Source organism: Astatotilapia calliptera, chromosome 6 (assembly GCF_900246225.1).
Source record: "Astatotilapia calliptera chromosome 6, fAstCal1.2, whole genome shotgun sequence".
Taxonomy (NCBI): domain Eukaryota; kingdom Metazoa; phylum Chordata; class Actinopteri; order Cichliformes; family Cichlidae; genus Astatotilapia; species Astatotilapia calliptera.
In genome coordinates, this window is record NC_039307.1 from 28,079,894 (window position 1) to 28,100,060 (window position 20,167).

At 38.9% G+C, this 20,167-nt stretch overlaps 1 long non-coding RNA gene across 1 annotated transcript; it reads left to right on the top strand.

Annotated features, from left to right (window-relative positions):
- Window positions 1–13,429: 13,429 nt before the first annotated feature.
- Window positions 13,430–15,159, top strand: LOC113023316 (uncharacterized). Its single transcript, XR_003272544.1, has 3 exons — window positions 13,430–13,598; window positions 13,673–13,731; window positions 14,060–15,159. It is a non-coding gene; the product is annotated as an uncharacterized LOC113023316 (long non-coding RNA).
- The last annotated feature ends 5,008 nt before the right edge of the window (window positions 15,160–20,167 follow it).

Here is a 20,167-nt window from a genome sequence, read left to right on the forward strand (position 1 = left end):
TGGAGATTGGCCTATAATTAGCTAAGACTGCTGGGTCTAGAGATGGCTTTTTGAGTAAAGGTTTAACTACAGCTAGCTTGAAGGCCTGTGGTACATAGCCGATCATTAGAGATAGGTTGATCATATTTAAGATCAAAGAATTAATTAATGGCAGGACTTCTTTGAGCAGTTTTGTAGAAATGGGGTCTAAAAGACACGTTGATGGTTTGGAGGAAGTAATTATTGAAGTTAACTCAGAAAGATCAATTGGAGAAAAAGAGTCTAACTTAACATCAATGGTACTAAGAGTAGCTGTAGATAATATTACATCTGTGGGATGATTATTGGTAATTTTTTCTCTAATGATTAAAATTTTATTTGTGAAGAAGTTCATGAAGTCATCACTAGTTAACGTTAAAGGGATGGTTGGCTCAATAGAGCTCTGACTTTTGTCAGCCATACAGTGCTGAAGAGAAACCTGGGGTTGTTCTTATTTTCTTCAATCAGTGACGAATAGTAAGATGTTCTGGCTTTGTGGAGGGCTTTCTTATAAAGCAACAAACTATTTCTCCAGGCTAAATGATGATCCTCTAAATTTGTGACACGCCATTGCCTCTCCAGCTTATGAGAACCAGTGGTGTAACGTGTAACTTACAACTAACTTAAGGAAGGATATATGCGTTTGGTTGATTATTTCTTTATCATAACAATGCTTATTGACATTATTTTTTATACTGTTAGCAAGCCTGTTTATTCCCCCTTAAATGGTACCAGATTACTAAGGAAAATGCATTTGTGCGTTTGATATGAAGCAGGAGGACAGAGAAACTTGAAGTCAGTTTTTGAAGTTATTTTGCATTTTCACTGACGGAAAGAGGAAAAAATAATAAAAAGAAGTTCATGTTTATATGTTTATATGAAGAAGATAATGGATGAAATAAATGAATAAACTCCCCTTTCAATAAATTAAAAAAATGATTAAGGCATAGTTAAATTAGAATTTTTTATTGATTGATTATGATTTTTCTCCTTATAAAATAAAACTAAGCTCTATGTTAAAGGTGATTACAAAAGCAGAAGTGGAAGCAGGTGGACCAGGACTTTTAGCAGCACATCGTTTAACTGACATACAGCTCCCAAAAATGGGCTCAAGAGTTAGGGCTACTGCTCTGACATTTCCATAAATAGAGAATTTCACCACTTTGTTGCACCGCTGAGATATTTTACACATAAAATGTAGCAGCTGTCATCTGTTATTGTTAAATCTGGATCTAAGTCTGCATTCCTGTGAGTAATCCGCTGAGTGGTAACCAAGAGGGCTCTGAAAGGCATTACCCACACTCCTCTAGTAACACATTATAAACCTTCTCACAGCTCTTCAACAAAAATAAATAAGATGGTCTCCATAAAAATAATAATATATGCCATGTTTGTACAAGCATGTTTTAAGATGGTACATTTTATTGTTATGTCCTCTGTTGCAGTTATGAGACTGAATCAGTCATCAGCAAGTGCCACAAAAATACATGTGTTTACTCGTAAGAAATAAAGCGATGTAGTGCCCATAATTAGGTGATATAAAAAAAAAAAGGCAATATCATTAAACTACAGAGACTTGATATGACAACTTTGAACCCTCTGAACTTAAAGTTCTTTTTTCCCCCGGTAACAAATATTTTGCTATCTCTTAACACGCATTTGCTGTAGCATTGCCTTACCATGGAGTGTTAAGTATCTACCTTTCAGTAATGACTTTAAGTTTATCTGTGGCATATCCCCTGCAGACACATACACTTCCACGGGTTGTATCGAAACATACAGATCATCTACACAGCTGTTACAGCTGGAAGACTTGTGAACTAGTGATGTGCGATACCACTGATTTCCTTTCCGATCTGATACCAAGTAATATTCAGGGTGGTATCGACGATACTGATCCGATACCGATACTTTGTACTAGAGATGGACCGATCCGATATTACGTATCGGTATCGGTCCGATACTGACCTAAATTACTGGATCGGATATCGGAGAAAAATAAAAAATGTAATCCGATCCATTAAATATCACGAAAGCACCTCACAAAACTTGCAACACGCCGTAACTCACCTCAGAACGTTAGCAGTCGGAGCAGTATGCATCACGTGATAGAGCAGCTGTGGCATGCGGGACCTGTCGGTGGTCTGGATAGCATGTGGAGCTTCGCTAGCAACCTGGCATTTCATCTCTGACAAAGTTATCCCCGAGAGAAGTAAAGCAAGTGTGTAAGTCCATCTCTGAATGTTTGTAAAGCATTCCCACGTTAAGCTTAACAAGCGACTGCCTCTCGCTCTCCGGCTGCTACTTCAATCGTGAAACTGCTTAAATCAGCTGATCGGCTTTTCTGTCGCGAGTCCTCTCTCTCGTTTGTTTTTGGTCCACTTTGCGCCAGAAAGAGGAAACCAGCGGCTGAACAACAGCAGAACGTTTAAGCTTGATCAGCTGTTGTTAGAATGTATTTAATATTACTTTCTACTCGAGGATCTTTTTCTACGTAGCTGACGGCTGGTAACTGTGCAGGGGCGGATCTAGCAAAGTTTAGCCAGGGGGGCCGATAGGGCATGAACAGGGAAAAGGGGGCACAAAGACATACTTTTCTTTCTTATTCTCATTTAAAATGTCGAGCTTTTAATAAATAATTATCTGACACACAAAGTTTTAATTTGATGTAAAATGAATAGAAGTCAATTACTGTATATAGTGACTATTAAGTCTAATATATATACCCTAGTAAGCTATAGTACTTTTTCCTTTGGGAAGGTACCATCTGTGCAGTCTGCAATTTTGTTGAAGAAAGATGTTGAATCTATTTAATATTTCTTGAAAAATAATTGATTTCTGTGCATTTTTTTTCACACTGCATCAAATTAAGGTTGATTACGTCGATTAAGCATCATGAGGTGGAGTGTGAGGGGTGGTTCCCTATTTTTTATTTATTTCTTTTTGTTGTTGCTGGGAGTTGGAACCCTATTAGTTAGGTTGCTTAATATTTACGCTAAGTACTCTTTAAAATACCAGAATAGGGAGGATGGTGTAGGTCTAAGTTTATTAGATTGATCAGTATTGCTGAACTATGAAATATTTTTTTTGTATACAGGTATAACAGAATAGCTTTAGTGTAGTTGTTGTTTTAAACTTGAGTATGAACTTGCAGACTTGCAAAATGCAGCAAGATATTTTAAAAAACAGTTTTGTTGATTAAAAAACACTATATCGGATTCATATCGGTATCGGCAGATATCCAAATTTATGATATCGGTATCGGTATCGGACATAAAAAAGTGGTATCGTGCCATCTCTACTTTGTACTAAAACTTATTTTATTTATTGTATCTCAAATTATAGCATCATAACGATTACAGGACATCAGAGTACTTGTTTCCAACAATGACGGCAGCTGCTTAGTTTCAATATTACTCTTATTTCTCTTTCTGGGTCGCAAAAAAACTTTTAACATATTTTCAGGTGAGAATGTAGCCGTGTAAACTTCAAATATCTGAGCCCATCGACACATTGTTTTCAAACCCCGCAGTCTTTCGCTACTCGCTAACATGATATATAAGTCACTTTGATAACTTAAAAATGTTATTGTTTGGCTTTTTCAGTGTTTTATTTGTTGGTGAGTAAATCAGTTTGGCTGAGATTAAAGTTATTAGATTAGATTAAATGAAATTTAACTTTATTAATCCCTCAGGAGGGTTCCTCGGGGTTTTCACACAGCTGAATAAACTTCAAACTGATTAAACAGAAGTGTGAGACGGTGGAGAGTTTGCGCCAGCGCCCGGTTATATTTTAGATAGCAAGGAGCAGACGGCAGTTTCACTCCACCGAGGGAGCTCATGACGTACTACCCGGCTTTCTTTAGACCGCGAAGGCCGGGTCCTCAGGTGGAAGCAGCCTCTGAATTTGGACACCCCCGCTGTTTCCGGACATTTAACGTATTTTATCCGATAAATAAACACTGTGAAATGTATTTATCCCCCCCCCCCCAACAGTCATTGTTGTGAGTGTGCACGCCAAGGGCCTGCGAGACAGACAGCCTATTTCTCAAATGACTGTGAAAGGTGGAAGAGGAAGTAGTTCCTTTGAATGTAGACAATCCGAATGTTATAGTTTCTTTCCACTGTGTTTCTATTAATGATAAACTACAAATTTACCCTAAATTACTAAAATATCGATATTTTAATGTGAGAATCGATTCTAGAACATAAATGATTGGTATCGGAGGAATCGATATTTCAGGATCGATCCGCACATCACTATTGTGAACTAGTTGATGCAGTACAAACAAAGTACACAGTATTTGTAGATGCCCTTACCATGAAATCATGAGTAAGACTCATATTGTTCTATCACCTAAAAAAAAAACTAAAAGAAACAACTGTTAGCATAAACACTTTCCATGTAGAGAACTATAGTGCTTTTATTTTTGACTGTTTCTTTGTCTGGCATATGATACAGTCCAGACGACCTTTGGTAGGGGCTGCTTTTTCCTAGTAGGCATAGGGAACTTATATGTGTTTGGACACATTGTTTCTTGTTTTACTGTATTTTTGGTGTATTAGAGTGGTGAAAGCATTGTGCTTGGGAACACTGGCTGGGTGAGTTGCCATTATGCTGGTTGGTTAATTGAGTGACTGAGTTCAACTTTATTAAGAAGAATGTAAAGGAAAGCACAACTTTGAACAATAATAATAATAATAATAATAATGATAATAATAATAATAATAATAAGAAGAAGAAGAAGAAGACCCCTTTATAAAGTTAAACATTAGAAAGCTCATTTCCCACTTATCTACTCTAAAAAAGTTCCACTGCATCTAAAGGTGACACACAGGTAGAGGTCAATTAACTTGATAGCAGAATTCAAAGTACGGTTTTTATGTGTCTGGCCAGTAAAACTATATGGCTCTACTTCACAGTCATCTTACTGCCAAGAATTTTTTTTTGTCACTGATTTAACAGGGACGTAATCTCAGACATCACTATTCTCTACCAAGAGTGTCCCATCACACAAATTTAAAGGAAGTCAGTAGCACCTGAAATGTATTTGTTAATTCTAATGTCATCCTCCACCTCTCCACCACATTTCTGGAAATTCTGTCAGGCAGTATTTTACTTTGTCCTCCTGACAGATGGTAGAAAAAAGTGGTCATTTAGATGTTTTGGGGCAATGTCTCCAGAGGAACAATGTCAAAACATGCTTATTAAACTCAAGGTCTCTGATGCTTTCAGAATAATGTAGATGTTGAGAAAGAGGCCTTGGATTAACTCAACACCTCTGTACTTCAAAGACAATGATCACGTGGCTCTATTTGTCATTTTTGCCCTCCTTGCTAAATACACACGATCATAAAGAGAAAGAATATCTTTGCACAGGCTCTGTTAAGCAGGACTGGAAACTGCTGACCCTGCTTGAGAATCTATTTAAGCCATGCGACAGTCCTTTTAGGAACTCCTGAATGTCACCACTGTTCTCTGAGGAGAAAGCACAGTTTAAAGCCTTAGGGGAAAGCTTCATCTATATCCTTTCCCCTTTCGGGTCTCTGAGATACTTAAGAAGCTTCTCAGCAGCACGGCACAAGGGATGAAGTTTGCCCTGAAATACTAAAAGTGCTGAACATTGTGGGGCTGTCTTGGATGAAACACATCTTCAATGTTGCATAGAGGTCAAGAACAGTGTGAGCAGAATAGCAGACTGGACGGATGGTTTTCATCTTTAAAAGGAAGATCAGAGGGCATGCTCCAATTATCCAAGTGTCACACTGCTCATCCGCCCTGGAAAAGCTTATGTGATCATTCTCTGCTGGAAAACAGTGGACAACCCTCCATGCAACCCGAGTATCTTAGGGTATTGTTCACGAGTGATCATAAATCACTCATGAACAACAGGATTAGTGGATCCTGTTGTTGGTGCAGCATCAACAGTAATGTCAGATGCTTAAGACTAAAGACACTTAAGGTGGTTTTTAATAAGGTAAAGACCCTAGAATGATACAAAGACAAACTCAACAATCACACGACCCCTTATGAGCAAGTGCTCTGGCAACAGTGGGAAGGAAAAATTCCCTTTTAACAGGAAGAAGCGTCCAGCAGAACCAGGGACGTGCAGCCATCTGCTGCCACCAGTTGTGGATAAGCAGATGAAGACAGGACAAAGACATGCTGTCGAAGAGAGCCAGAGTTGAATAATAACCAATAATTAAATGGCGAGTGGTGTGTAAACACATAGTGAGTGAAAAAGGTCACTAAAGTCCACTGTCCACTGTCACATACAAGACCTTGTACGTGAGAGTAGAAGTTTGAAACATTAAATAATGGTAGGAGTTCTTTGAGCAGCCTTGTAGGAATGGGGTCCAGATGACATGCTAATGGTTTGGAGGAAGTAATTATTGAAGATATCTTTGAAAGATCAATTAGAGAGAAAGACTGAAGAAGTAAAATTATTAACAAGATAATTGACCTCTGTGGGAGTAGCATTCAGGTAGCTGCTTTGTACTTTATGTTGACACAGGGCATTGAAAAAGATAATAGTGGATGAATTATATTCTTAAACTTAGTTACAGCTCTTTCAGAAAGACATCTGCTGTGATGAAATCCGTTCCCCACTGCTGTGTAATCAATTATTGTAAATGTAAATGTTATTAGTAAATGATCAGACAAAAAGATCCTGGAAACACTGGTAAATGTTCAGTTTCTATGCCATAAGAACAAGCTCTAGAGTGTGATTAAAGTGGTGGGTGGGTTCTTTTACATTTTGGAAAAAGCCCATTAAGAATAAAGGATTAAATGGTGCGGTGACGCTGTCATTTTTTAGCATCTACATGGATGTTAAAATCCCCCACAATAAGGATTTTATCTGAGCTCAGCGCTAAATCCGATAAAAAGTCTGAGAAACCAGACAGGAACTCTGTGTAGGGCTCAGCTAGACGATAGATATCAAGAAATAAAACAGATTTTTGAGTTTTCCAGCTAGGGTGGACAAATCTAAGCACCAGGCTTGCAAATGGATTAGAACTCTGTCGAGGTCTTTGGCTGAGATCAAAGAATAGGTTAAATAGTGTGCAACTGTCTCAAAACACCCCTCATTTCTTTATAATCGGATAGTGATTTATTGAAACATGTGCAAACATAGCAGGGATACAGTATAAGGCAAAAAACTGTACAATTTTAAAAGCAAACTCCAGAAGTTCAATATGTTTTACTAGTAATAAAAATGTTTTTCACTAAAAATACATGATAATCCTTATAGAAAACATAAATATAACATTTTAGATGGCAACATGAAATGATGTGATTAAAAGTGCTAGCTGTCAAAGTAAGTACAACATATCCATCATTAATAAAACAAACTAGACTTGCTCTGTGTGGAACTGACTTTATGCATCCATTCTCAGTTACCTTGGAGCTGGTTCCCCAAAAAAACTTGTAAAGACAAGTGAGCTCAGTGGAAAGGTCAACAATTATTTGTTTGCACAGTGAAGGTCACTCTATTAGTTAGATCAACAAACTCCCGTCCTCCACAGTTAGGACATATTGAACAGAAGGCACACAGACAGACCCATAAAGATCAGCAACAGATTGGACTGCATAATTGTGAGCTAAATCAAGAATAACAGGTGAGAAATGAAACCAAACACTGCTTCAGAGATTAGTGAGAATTACCAGATCCATCTCTGTTCGCAGACTTTACAAAATACAAAGAAATCGGAAGAATGACAGTCATACACCAGGGACCACTTGGGAAATAAGACAAGATTAAAACAGCTGAAGTGCAGCACTTAAGAAACTCTAGGAAACTGCTGCTTTCTTGGTCACCTATCTGTGGAAAAAGAATTAGCTTAACCGACTAGTCTAAAACTAAGAGACACTCAGCTATTAAGTTACATTTGAGAGCTATTTAATGGAAAATGTCAAAAACCTTTAAACCGTTTATCACATTCACGAATTATGCCACTTAACTGTGCCACACCTTTCATCTTACATTATCAACATTACACGTTATACTCCAGACAGACAACGAAGAAGAAACATGCAAAATAAACCGATGTTAAATATGATATGAAATCTACTACATAATATCTTTGTCAATTACTAAAATATGACCAGTTGGCATCCATAAAACGAACAAATTGCAACTGAAAAGTGTGACGCATTGTTCCGTGCATTATCAAAGCTTGTGTCCGCCAACGCATGCCAACAGTGTTAACAAAAAGATGAGACCTAGATTAACAGAGTTATGGCGTTTTTCAACAAGCCATCTGGTGGCAGATGGCTGCTTAACATTTCAGAGAAAATAATTTACTGGCATCAGGCATCAATGAAAATTTTAACAATTCGATTAAATGACTAGTAAGTCTGATAATGACTAGTGACAAGAACATCGATTAGTTGGCTACACGACTAGTCGCTTAATCCCAAATATATACATATGTACATACCATCTGTACATACCATAGTATTTAACTTTTACTTTTCTCATTTATTTTTTATTTTTATTGTTTAAATAAAGGGATACAATTAAGTCTATGTGTATATCTAGTTATTAAAGATATATTTTTTAATTTACTTATTTATTCATTTTTAATTTACTGTAGTCATCATCTTTTGCGAAGCCACTGCATTGGATATAAAAATGCTTCCTTTATTTTAGCTTTATTTTAGTAGTGGAGAGATGTTCACTAATGTGTAGCATCCCTTGTCCCCTATACAAACTATTCTCTCACTTTCACTCCCTTCTCTGCACAGGTTTATGTGTTAGCCTGTTTGTCTCCTCGTGCATTTGACCTGAAAGCTGCTTCCCTTGCTGTCTATGTCCAATGAGAGCCAGTGAGGCATGTAAGGATGCGCTGTAAGCAAATTGCCTGCAAGCTGACTAGGAACGAAGGTATATGCCTGCAACCAATCTGCAAATGTTTAATGAGACACAGCAGAGCTGATGGACTGGCCTAGTTGGTGAGTGAGAGTTCGAAGAGCGATTTAGAGAGGCTACCTTTCAGCTTTGACTACTGAGACGGGAATAGTACTGTGAGCTGAGACGCATCACAGCCAAAGGAGTGAGTGGAGACAGTGAGTGATGGGGTGCTTGGGACTGCAGTAAGCATACTCTACCTTGCGCAAATGATTTATGGGAAAGATTTAACTTACTAGCTAACAGGGATTATGAACCAGCGTGTGAATGACCGTATCTAAACGTCTGTCTGAGCATTTTATTTGAATTGATTCTCACGAACTGTGTCCCATCACTTTTGATAGGTGTAACTGGCCTCTTTACAATAAATGCCACTTTTTTTTTTATTTGTTATCTGTTGTTAAGTGAGAAAAATTCTAATGTTTTTTGTGTATATCTTCACCTAATTCAATTGTCAGTTCATTTTTACCTTTCTTTGAGATTTAAATGTTACTAACCATCAAAACAAAGAGTGAGTGACACTTTTGAAAGTCAAAATTAAAAAGGAATATCAAGCGGATCTATCATGTGTTTATGGTTGGTGGTAGGGGCTTATATTACTTTTATTTCTTCCTTTGGATAATGATAATATGATATTTAAAATCTGTATCCTAACCAAGACATGCAGCAGTACAATCAGCTATAGCTGCATAGCACAAAGGCCCGCACACAGCAAAGTAGACTAAAATGTGTATCGAAAGTGTGTAAAGTATTTCACAGAAGAATGAAATACAAACATTTTAAATTAATTATTAAAGATGTGCATTTGAAATAACAGAGGTCAGCATATGTGCAAGTCACTCCAGTTAGCCAACAGCTCAGGCCTCAGACTTCTTTATGCAGTAGTCACACTAGGAAACACCACAATTTCAGATTGCAACATGAACAAAATTACTGTGACTGTGCACAGATGATTCGGGATTGAATGGGATTAACCAGAGGTTGAGGGTGCTGCAAGCTCTACTTCTGGGTGACTAGTTGGTGACTGCAGCTACAACATGAAATCTTGTTTTTATTCTAGTGTGACTTACCCTTTAAACACTTTGTTTATGAGATTGTTTCTGGTATTGGATCTATATGATGTCAAAGAGGGTGGATATGCCTAATTTGGTCATTTAGCTCAGCAGTCTCTCTGACCTGCTATTCAATCCTTCTGTTTGTGAGGGGCAGCTAATAAGAAAAGCTGTCTTTCCAGGCAGAGGAGCTGAAAGGGCTTTTTTCAAACAGTGGATGAAATGAGGGACCTTGTTTAAGACAGACATGGATATTTTTGTGAATCATGCAAAGGTACTCCAGTAGAGACCAAGAATAAAAAATAGAGATGGAAATTGACATAATGGTTACACTCTAAAATTCCCTGTGAGTGCAGTATCATTCACCCTTAGGTTGCACATCTTCTACATCCGTCATGTAAATCTTATCTATCCAACTATCACATTTTTAACCCTCTCAGGCTCAAATTAAGTTTTTGTTGCTAATGCACAAAAGAATACCTGCAGTGGTACTGCTGAGTAAAAAAAACTGAGGTTGTTAGCTTTTAACTGTTGCAAATCTGCAACGCCTGCCTTGAGAGGGTTAAGACATTTTGATAAAGACATAAAGGGGAAAGAGCATATATGGTTAAATGTGCTATTTATAAATACACCACTTTGTCCTTTAGATAGCAAAGATCTGACCCACTTCTATTTATATGCACTCTATTTTTAGTCACAATGGTGCCACAGAGGCTGACAAAATGAAAAGCGCTGCACGTGACAGACTTAGCCTCTACAGCGCACTGCTTCCACTCCCTTGTATGCAATTTCCCTCTGTCATTCACCTCGTTCACCTCATTGAGAAGTTTATATGTTTTTTTTCCTTCTCCCTCTCTTACATTATATCTGAATCCTTTTCATCTCCTCACTCTTCCTTTACCTGCCCGCTCATTCAGTCTCTTTGCTGTCTTGCGCGCACGCCCCTCCCCCTCCTTTCCATTCAGTCGTGAAACACTGACTACACAGTCACGTTTTGCTTCATACTCTCACAAACCCCTGAAGGCAAGCCATTTCAGGATATTTCACAGCAGAGTAGCACACCAACTCTGTCACTCTCATAGATGTGGGCACACGAGCCAGCGTGCAGACACACACAGGCACGCACCACACACACACACACACCCACACATTTCTGAGCATGGACACACTTTCTTCTCCTTCTTCTTCTTTTTTTTTTTTGCTCTGCATGTGAATCCTAAAACCTGCCACAACTGATAGGGTTTTACCACACCATGATGTTTTGTCTGCCGTTTGCAAATAAGCCGAGCAGCAACAAAAGCAAGGATGGGATTTGCTGAAGGCAGAAACAGCACAATTCATATAGATTCATGAATGTATGAATGCAGCAGAGCTAAAAATAATACCAGGTTTATTTATTTATTTCCCCCTCGACCCCCCTTTTAGCCTCCCTCCCCTCACTCAGAATCATTCAGCTCATGCTTCTGCTTTGCTCGGTGCTAAAAAAAGAGGTGTTTCCCGTGCATGTTCCAAAATTATTTCCATCAGTCTCCGAGCCTCCCTTCACCTCAGTCCTTGTCACATGCACGCTTTCCATTCTCTGGGATTCATCTGTCAGATGGATATGCGCACACACATACACACACACAATCTTAATTTTGGTTATTCAGAAGGTAGTGTTAGTCATCCAGATACGTTTACACAATTATATGTAAGAGAATTTAATTCAATTTGCAATTAAAGGCAATTTGTGTTTCATGTCTGGAACAACCAACAAGTAATTCCCAAGTATCAGAATCAGATCAGATAAAAACTAATTTCTTATACGGTTATGATACAGATAAATAACAAATAAATAACACTGCAGTGTTCTGTTGTCATAGCGATGCACCAGCTGCACAGCAGTGAAACTAGTGATCATTAAAAACATTGATGAAAAAATCTGAATGTTAATCTGGGAGTGGGAAGAGGTGGGTAATGAAAGTCTTCATTGGCCAATAAACATCTCCTGGCAACCGGGAACAGATTTATGGTATAGCCATATACCGAAGAGCGCTATCGGTTCAGTTTGCAATCGTAGTCTGCAAAATTATCATCTAATTTACCAATGCAGGAATCATTACAGAGCCAGCTGCTGCAGCTGTGCTTGTACATATTGAAAGGTTTGACCATCTAATGCAAAAGGTTTTAATTGTCACACTGAAATGAAAAATGCATGTGAAGAGGTCAAAATGATCATCGCTGGTATTTCTCCTGTATTTCAAGCAGTTCAATTTCAGTATAAAGAGTTCACAAATTCATACTGTAGGACTTTCTCAGAACTGCCCTCATACCTGACTATCTCTATAGACAAGATATCCACTGAAGTAAGCATTGGTGTTTTAATACTATATGTGTGAAAGCTAAGGTGTCTAACTATAGAAGTGTGTGGGTGATAAGTGGCAACCACACATACAAATCAAATAACACAATGGAAAAACTGTCTGTTTAGAGCCTATGTTTAAAAGATCCTCAGAGTGTAAGAGGAGGCATGCGGGTGGGGTTTGTAAAGAGAAACTGCACAATGTCAGAAATGAAAGTAGTGCAATAGGTTGAATCCTAGGGAACCTAACTGTAGCTGTGCTCTTTTAAGTGCTGCAGAAAAGTATCATCATGGGAATAACAACTGATTCTTTGTTATAGGTCTTTAGATGAAAATATTTTAAGATGAATATCGTTTGAAAGGCAGAGTACTTGGTCGGCTGAGTGATTTATGTCATAACATTATGTAAAGCTTCTTTTATTTATTTAGACACTTTCTCACTAATTGATCTTTCTGACTTACTTCAATAATTACTTCCTCCAAACCATCAGCGAGTCATCTAGACCTCATTCCTACAAGGCTGCTCAAAGAAGTCCTATCATCAATTAATGTTTCGGACTCAAATATGGTCAACCTATCTCTCTTAATCGCCTATTTACCACAGGCCTTCAACCTGGCAGTAATTAAACCATTTTTTAAAAAAGCCATCACTTGACCCAGCTGTTCTTAAAAGAGTGGTTGTTAAACAGCTAACTGATCATCTGCAGAGAAATGGTGTATTTGAAGAGTTTCAGTCAGGTTTCAGAGCTCATCACAGAACGCAAACAGCTTTAGTGAAGGTTAGAAATGACCTTTTTCCTGACAGCAGACTTATCTCTGTGCTTGTCCTACAAGTTCAGTGTTTAATACTGTTGAGGATAATATTTAATTACATAGACTAGAGCATGCTACAGGTAAAAAGGCATTGTGCTGCAGTAGCTTGAATCATATCAAAAGGATGATATTGGAGTTCCACAGGGTTCTGTGCTAGGACCAATTCTGTTTACATTAAACATGCTTCTCCTGGGCAGCGTCATAAGAAGGCATACCATACATTTTTACTTATATTCAGATGATACCCAGCTTTATCTATCCATGAAGCCAGATAACACGCACCAAATTGTAACCCAGAGTAATTTCCTGCACTTATTTCCTGCCATTGAACGCATCACAAATGCATGACTCCAACCACATGACTTTGCTCAGCCAATCGGATGGCATGTAGGTCATAGTAAGCCTGTCCCGGCTTCCTCCCGTCAGATGCGTGGAGGCAAGCCAGGTGACAGAGCTGTTGCAGGTGTGTATTGGCAAACATTTGCTTTTCCCGTTTTAATGCATTTTTTTTAACACCAACTAACTTATGCAACTTAGATGCTGATTACTGTGAGCCAGAGCCATAATGTTGTTGTGCACTGAACAGAACGGAATTGGTGAGTTTGAACTTTTAATTGACTGTTTGTATTGCTACCAGCTGACGCTAATCGGCTGCTGCCGGTCCAAACAATTTGATTTTGATTTGACTGATAGTTGTTGAATAACAAATGTTGTGGAGCTACATAGTATGTATGTATGTAGCAGTTGAAATGTTTTCAGTTAAATCCTTATTGGTTAGAAATATTATATTTAACCAATACATTGTTTGGTTATTTATTTATAAATTGTGTACACAGGAACAAGAATAACTTAATGTATTTAGCTTAACTGGCTGACATTTTTGTATTCTTGTGATTTCTTATTGGCCTTGTTTATTTAATGCAGGCCAGGTGAACCTTTTTGGGGTATGAAAAAGGATGGCGAGCCAATGAACGGCTAGGAGCAGGACACATTCTGCAATTGACGCTTCCACCGGTTGGGTAGGAAGCTATCAAAGACAACGCTCTGTCCCCATTTTCCAAATACACTGATTTCCGCAATCATACACACCATTCCCTTCATTTATGGACAATAGCGCTTGGACATCTCTCATGGACATTCAGATTAAACTCATGGACTTCAGTGTGGATCAGTGGATTTGATATTAACATGTGGTGTTTATGGGGGAACTGTTTTTTGAGAACCTGTGTTGCTTGGTATAAGCCAGACAAATCTGTTTAGTTGTCTTTGTGTACCCTCACTGGGTTTTTGATTAATTGGATAGCTGCAGCAGGAGTGATTATTTAAGTTTTTCTTTTCTTGTTATTCTTTTTTGGGGTTTGGTTAAATACATGGTACCTGCAAAACCATTTTTTTGTATTGTGTGTATTTATTAATTACTGCCCATCAGCTCCAGCAGCGTCCCTAAATCTTCTGATTAATAATAACCATAAAATTACACTCAATCCCTAGCCTGTATTAATTCATTAGCGCTACATCAGTGTTACAAAATGGTTAAACTGCAGGAATGTCTTAAAGACATAAAAACCTGGATGACCTCTAGTTTCCCGCTTCTAAATTCAGATATTGTGGCCTCCAGTAACACTGTGGGAAATCTTGGAGTCGTTTTTAATCAAGATATGTCCTTCAATGCACATATTAAGCAAATATGTAGGACATCTGTGCGGTCAACAAAAGTTTCTGTCTGTCATGGTTCTGGATCTCAGTGTTTTGAGTTTGTTGTGGACTCGTGATACTTTCTGCTACATTTAAAAGATGACTTCAGACTTAGTTCTGTATAGTTTAGCTTTCTCTACTGCATCTGGGTTTATTATTAGTTCTGGCTTTTGTTATTCCTAGTCTCATCTGTGTCTTGCCACCTGTGTTTCCTTTGTAGTCTCCAGGTGTTTTGTTATTCGTTCTGAGTCCCCAGTCATGTACTGTGGTCTGTCTGTTTTCTCCCTTCAGGTTTGTATACTTCAGCAATAAAACTGAATTAAGTTCAAGTCTGTAGCCGGATTTCTGCACTTGGGTCCTCAATGTGCCTTCCACACAGTCAAACTCTGACACTCTCATCAAATCAAATATAAAATTTTAACATTCAACCCTGTGATGGCAGCAGCCACACAGGGGTAAATTAGTCCATTTTTCACTTTATTATTTTGCTTTGCAGTATTCTTCATTAATATAATTCATTAATCATTTGGTTAAACCTAACACTGGTATTATGAGGCGCGCGCATAGTAGCATTGTATGGTTTTTCTAAAATGTTTTGTTATATTAATTATGTTTCTCTTTCTTTGAGTTACCTGGGTTTGGGCGGTGGCTGTTTCCTGTCTGGGCAAAAGGCGTGGCTGAGGACTCTGGGGACAAAATGCCTGCTCAGCAGGACCAACCATGGGCTTACCAGGAGCAGGGGTGTTTTAGGTTTAGTTGGGTTATTCTGTGCTTGGTTAATATTAGTGTGTGTTTTTGTTTTCCCCCCTATTGTGTTCAAATGGTTTGGCCAAATCATTATAAAAGCTACCCTCATGTGTCTTTTTAATTAGGTCAGTTTGTGAGTTAAGTTGTGTCTCACTTTGTTGTTTAAGTTTTTGGAAATTACTTTTTGTAGAGTTATATTTAGTTGACCTGTTTTATGGGCCTGCTAAGTATGGTTTTGAATTTTGTTAATTTTGGACTTTTTGAGGGTTAAAATAAAGAAATCCCTTTTTGAAGATATTTTTTGCTTGTGTCCTCTTTGCTTTGGCTGCTTGGTCCCTCACAATTGGTGGCAGCAGTGGGATCTGCCAGTTGAGGACACAGTATTTTTTTCTTTGAGGCTTTTTCACCCCCCTGGAAAAAAAAAAAAAGAAAAATGCATCGTGGAGGAAAGGTGGAAAAGAAGAAAGGAGTAACTGTTCAGAAGGAAGCTGATGCTGAGGAGGAAATTGGAGTCTCTGAAATGGTGGAGAGCACTGAGGTTGAAGAAAGGGAGCCATCTCTGTCAGATCTGATGTCAATATTGCAAGCTCATATGGGTCAACAGGAGGCTCGGGAAGCAAGGCAGATGAGGGAGCGACTGCAGAAAATGAGTGAGCTTGCTCAGTCAAATATGACCAAAATCCAGCAGAAGCAGAAGTTTTGGTATGACCGAGCAGCTCGTCAGAGGTCTTTTAGTCCTGGACAAAAGGTGTTGGTGCTCCTCCCCACTGACAACAACAAGCTATTGGCTAAGTGGCAAGGGCCCTTTGAGGTTCAGAAGAAATTGGGGTCCACTACTTACCAAGTGTTCATCCCTGGAAAGCCACGCTCCAGCAGGGTTCTGCACATAAATCTATTGAAGGAATGGGCGCAGCGCCCTGAAAAGACAGCAGAGGTGATGCTCATAAGGGGTGTGCCAGAGGAAGAAGAGGTTGGTGAGCAATACTTGCCTTCTGCTGATGTGGTAGATTTTGACCTTAGTCATCTGCCAGATGATAAACAGCTTCAGGTGAGAGCTGCATGCAACTCTGAGGTGCTTCAAGTGAATCCTGGCCGAACAGATATTGTTGAGCATGACATTGTCATTAAAGAGGGCGTCGCAGTAAAGCGTTTGAGCTACAGGATCCCTGAACGTCTGCTAATATCCCTGAAGAAGGAAATCGACCTCATGTTGTCCTTGGGGATCATTGAGCCATCAAAGAGTGAGTGGTGTAATCCAGTGGTCCTGGTGCCAAAGAAGGATGAAAGCATGAGGTTCTGTATAGACTTCAGGTACCTAAACTCAATATCACTGTTTGATTCATACCCCACACCACGCATTGATGATTTGCTGGAACGGCTGGGGAAGGCAAAGTACTTGACCACACTTGACCTGTGCAAGGGATATTGGCAGGTGCCACTAACGGAGCGATCAAAGAAGTTGACTGCCTTTCGAACACCTTGGGGTCTCTTCCAATTTACAGTGATGCCATTCGGGCTGCATGGGGCTCCAGCAACCTTTCAGAGATTAATGGACCAAGTACTATGTGGTTTCTCAGATTTTGCATCTGCATATCTTGATGATATTGTCATCTACAGCACCACATGGGAGGAACACTTGGAACATCTGCATGCTGTCTTCGACCGTCTTGGCACTGCTGGGTTGACGGTGAACCCCTCTAAGTGTGTTTTTGCCTCTGCTGAGACTGCGTACCTGGGCCATGTGATCGGGAATGGGGTGATCAAGCCTCAGGTCAGTAAGATCCAAGCCATTGAGTCTTGTCCTCTCCCACAGACAAGGAAGCAACTAAGATCCTTTTTGGGCATGGCAGGCTTTTATCGTCGGTTCATACCACGATTCTCCACCAGGGCAGCTCTACTAACGGACTTGATAGGCATCAAGTGTCCTAATCAGATTAACTGGACAGAGGAGGCTATAGCAGCTTTCAAGGACATCGGTCAATCACTGAGTAGCGAACCAGTTTTGTACAGTCCAGACTTTAATGAGCACTTTTTCCTTCAAACGGATGCATCTCATAGGGGTCTGGGAGCAGTGCTACTTCAAGGTTTGGAAGGAGAACGTCATCCTGTTGCTTATATCAGCCGAAAGCTGTTCCCGAGAGAGGTTCGATATTCAACAGTGGAAAAGGAGGCCCTTGCAATCAAGTGGGCCCTTGATTCCTTCAGGTACTACCTTCTTGGAAGAGAATTCACCCTGGAGACGGATCACAGTGCACTTCAGTGGATGGAAAAGATGAAAGATAAGAACGGAAGGATCACAAGATGGTACCTTGCTCTGCAACCTTTCCGGTTTGTCATCAAGCACATTCCTGGGAAGAACAACGTTACCGCCGACTTCCTCTCTCGCTGTACCAGCGAGAGTCCTGAAGAGGGGGGGTGTGTGATGGCAGCAGCCACACAGGGGTAAATTAGTCCATTTTTCACTTTATTATTTTGCTTTGCAGTATTCTTCATTAATATAATTCATTAATCATTTGGTTAAACCTAACACTGGTATTATGAGGCGCGCGCATAGTAGCATTGTATGGTTTTTCTAAAATGTTTTGTTATATTAATTATGTTTCTCTTTCTTTGAGTTACCTGGGTTTGGGCGGTGGCTGTTTCCTGTCTGGGCAAAAGGCGTGGCTGAGGACTCTGGGGACAAAATGCCTGCTCAGCAGGACCAACCATGGGCTTACCAGGAGCAGGGGTGTTTTAGGTTTAGTTGGGTTATTCTGTGCTTAGTTAATATTAGTGTGTGTTTTTGTTTTCCCCCCTATTGTGTTCAAATGGTTTGGCCAAATCATTATAAAAGCTACCCTCATGTGTCTTTTTAATTAGGTCAGTTTGTGAGTTAAGTTGTGTCTCACTTTGTTGTTTAAGTTTTTGGAAATTACTTTTTGTAGAGTTATATTTAGTTGACCTGTTTTATGGGCCTGCTAAGTATGGTTTTGAATTTTGTTAATTTTGGACTTTTTGAGGGTTAAAATAAAGAAAACCCTTTTTGAAGATATTTTTTGCTTGTGTCCTCTTTGCTTTGGCTGCTTGGTCCCTCACAAACCCATTTTTTTCTAGCACTGCAAATGCAAATGACCAATTCCTCAATTGCTGCAATTTTTGACCATTCAAGGGTGTGCTAAAAATAAAATTGCTGCTCCATGAAGTTTGATTATCTTGGGAGAAATAAGTCATAACACTTAACACTACTAATGACAGAAATCCAAGTTTTGGGATTGGCAGGATAGAACACTATTGTTTTGGGCTCGATTTACTTACAGTCCAATGCCCCCATATTGAAAATGAATGCATTGAGGATGAGAATGCAAACAGTTGCCGTTGGTTGCATTGAGGAAATGCATCCTGCTCATCAGAGCCTGTTGTGGTGATGGTGTGTTTATAAAGTGTATATGTGACCAACCACACAATGTGTTTGGGAAAGATAATCCAAATTATAACTGCTGGCAAGTCTTCAGATTTACACAGATGCAGCGATCAGTAGATGGGATATGATTTGTGTGAAGGTGATAAACATTTATGAAATCAAGGGGGCAGTTATACAACAAGACAAGAACAAGAAGTCACACTTTAGATGTTTAGATAGATAAATAGCAACATGTTATCCAGTCTGGTGGTTTTGTCAATTGTTTATTGACAAAACCACATTTAATTAAGTAGCAACAGGGTCAATGTTTAAGGGTCAAAGATCAAAGATTCTCAAATCTTTTTCATTATTCCTCATTAGCTGACTTAACAGTGAGTAAACAAAGTACATAACACACTGCTTAAAAATGTGTAGTTGCACCACAGGATAAGACAAATATGTCAAAAACTGCACACCATACTTGCCAGAACATCAATTGCAATGAGAGTAGAATAGATCCAATTAATGTTGTAGTAGTCACTCCTGTAATAATTTTCAAGCAGTTTGGTTTCTCACAGACGTAAAAGAGGTCTTTAGGGAGAAAAAGAACGAAATACTTTATTTAATACTCTAATAACCCCGATGTTTGCATTCAAAACAGCTGAAAATGTTTGTACAAGAATAATTGTAGCAGTTGAGGTATTCAATTAGAGGTATTGAGAAGTTTTAGTTGGTTTAAGTTTCCCAAGGAAGTGAAATAAAATATAGAGTCGACTCCCGATATTCACAGGGTTTAGGGATCATAACTGGCTGTGATTTGCGAGCCCCTCTAAAAATGTTTTAACTGCCTATTGATATTTTGCCTGAGTTTAGATTAATATTAATATTTGAAAAGTAGTAAAGAATCTTTTAAGCATAGAAATGTATTTAGCCACAACAATAAAACGAAAACAATTAGTGAATATTTTACATGCTTTATCAAAAAAATCAGCAAATAGGCAAATTTTTGAGAATAATTTGAATAACAAATAGGTGAATCTGGGAATACTGAACCATGAGTAGGCGGGGGTCGACTGTATATCCTTGCTGACCCCCTTAAAGAATGTTTTTTTTTTTTTTTTAACCTTTTGGTAAAATTTAAATGTTGTCTATTTTTCCATTTCACAGGACAAGCACTGCTTGCCTTTCTTGCCCTGACAACGTGCCAAAGT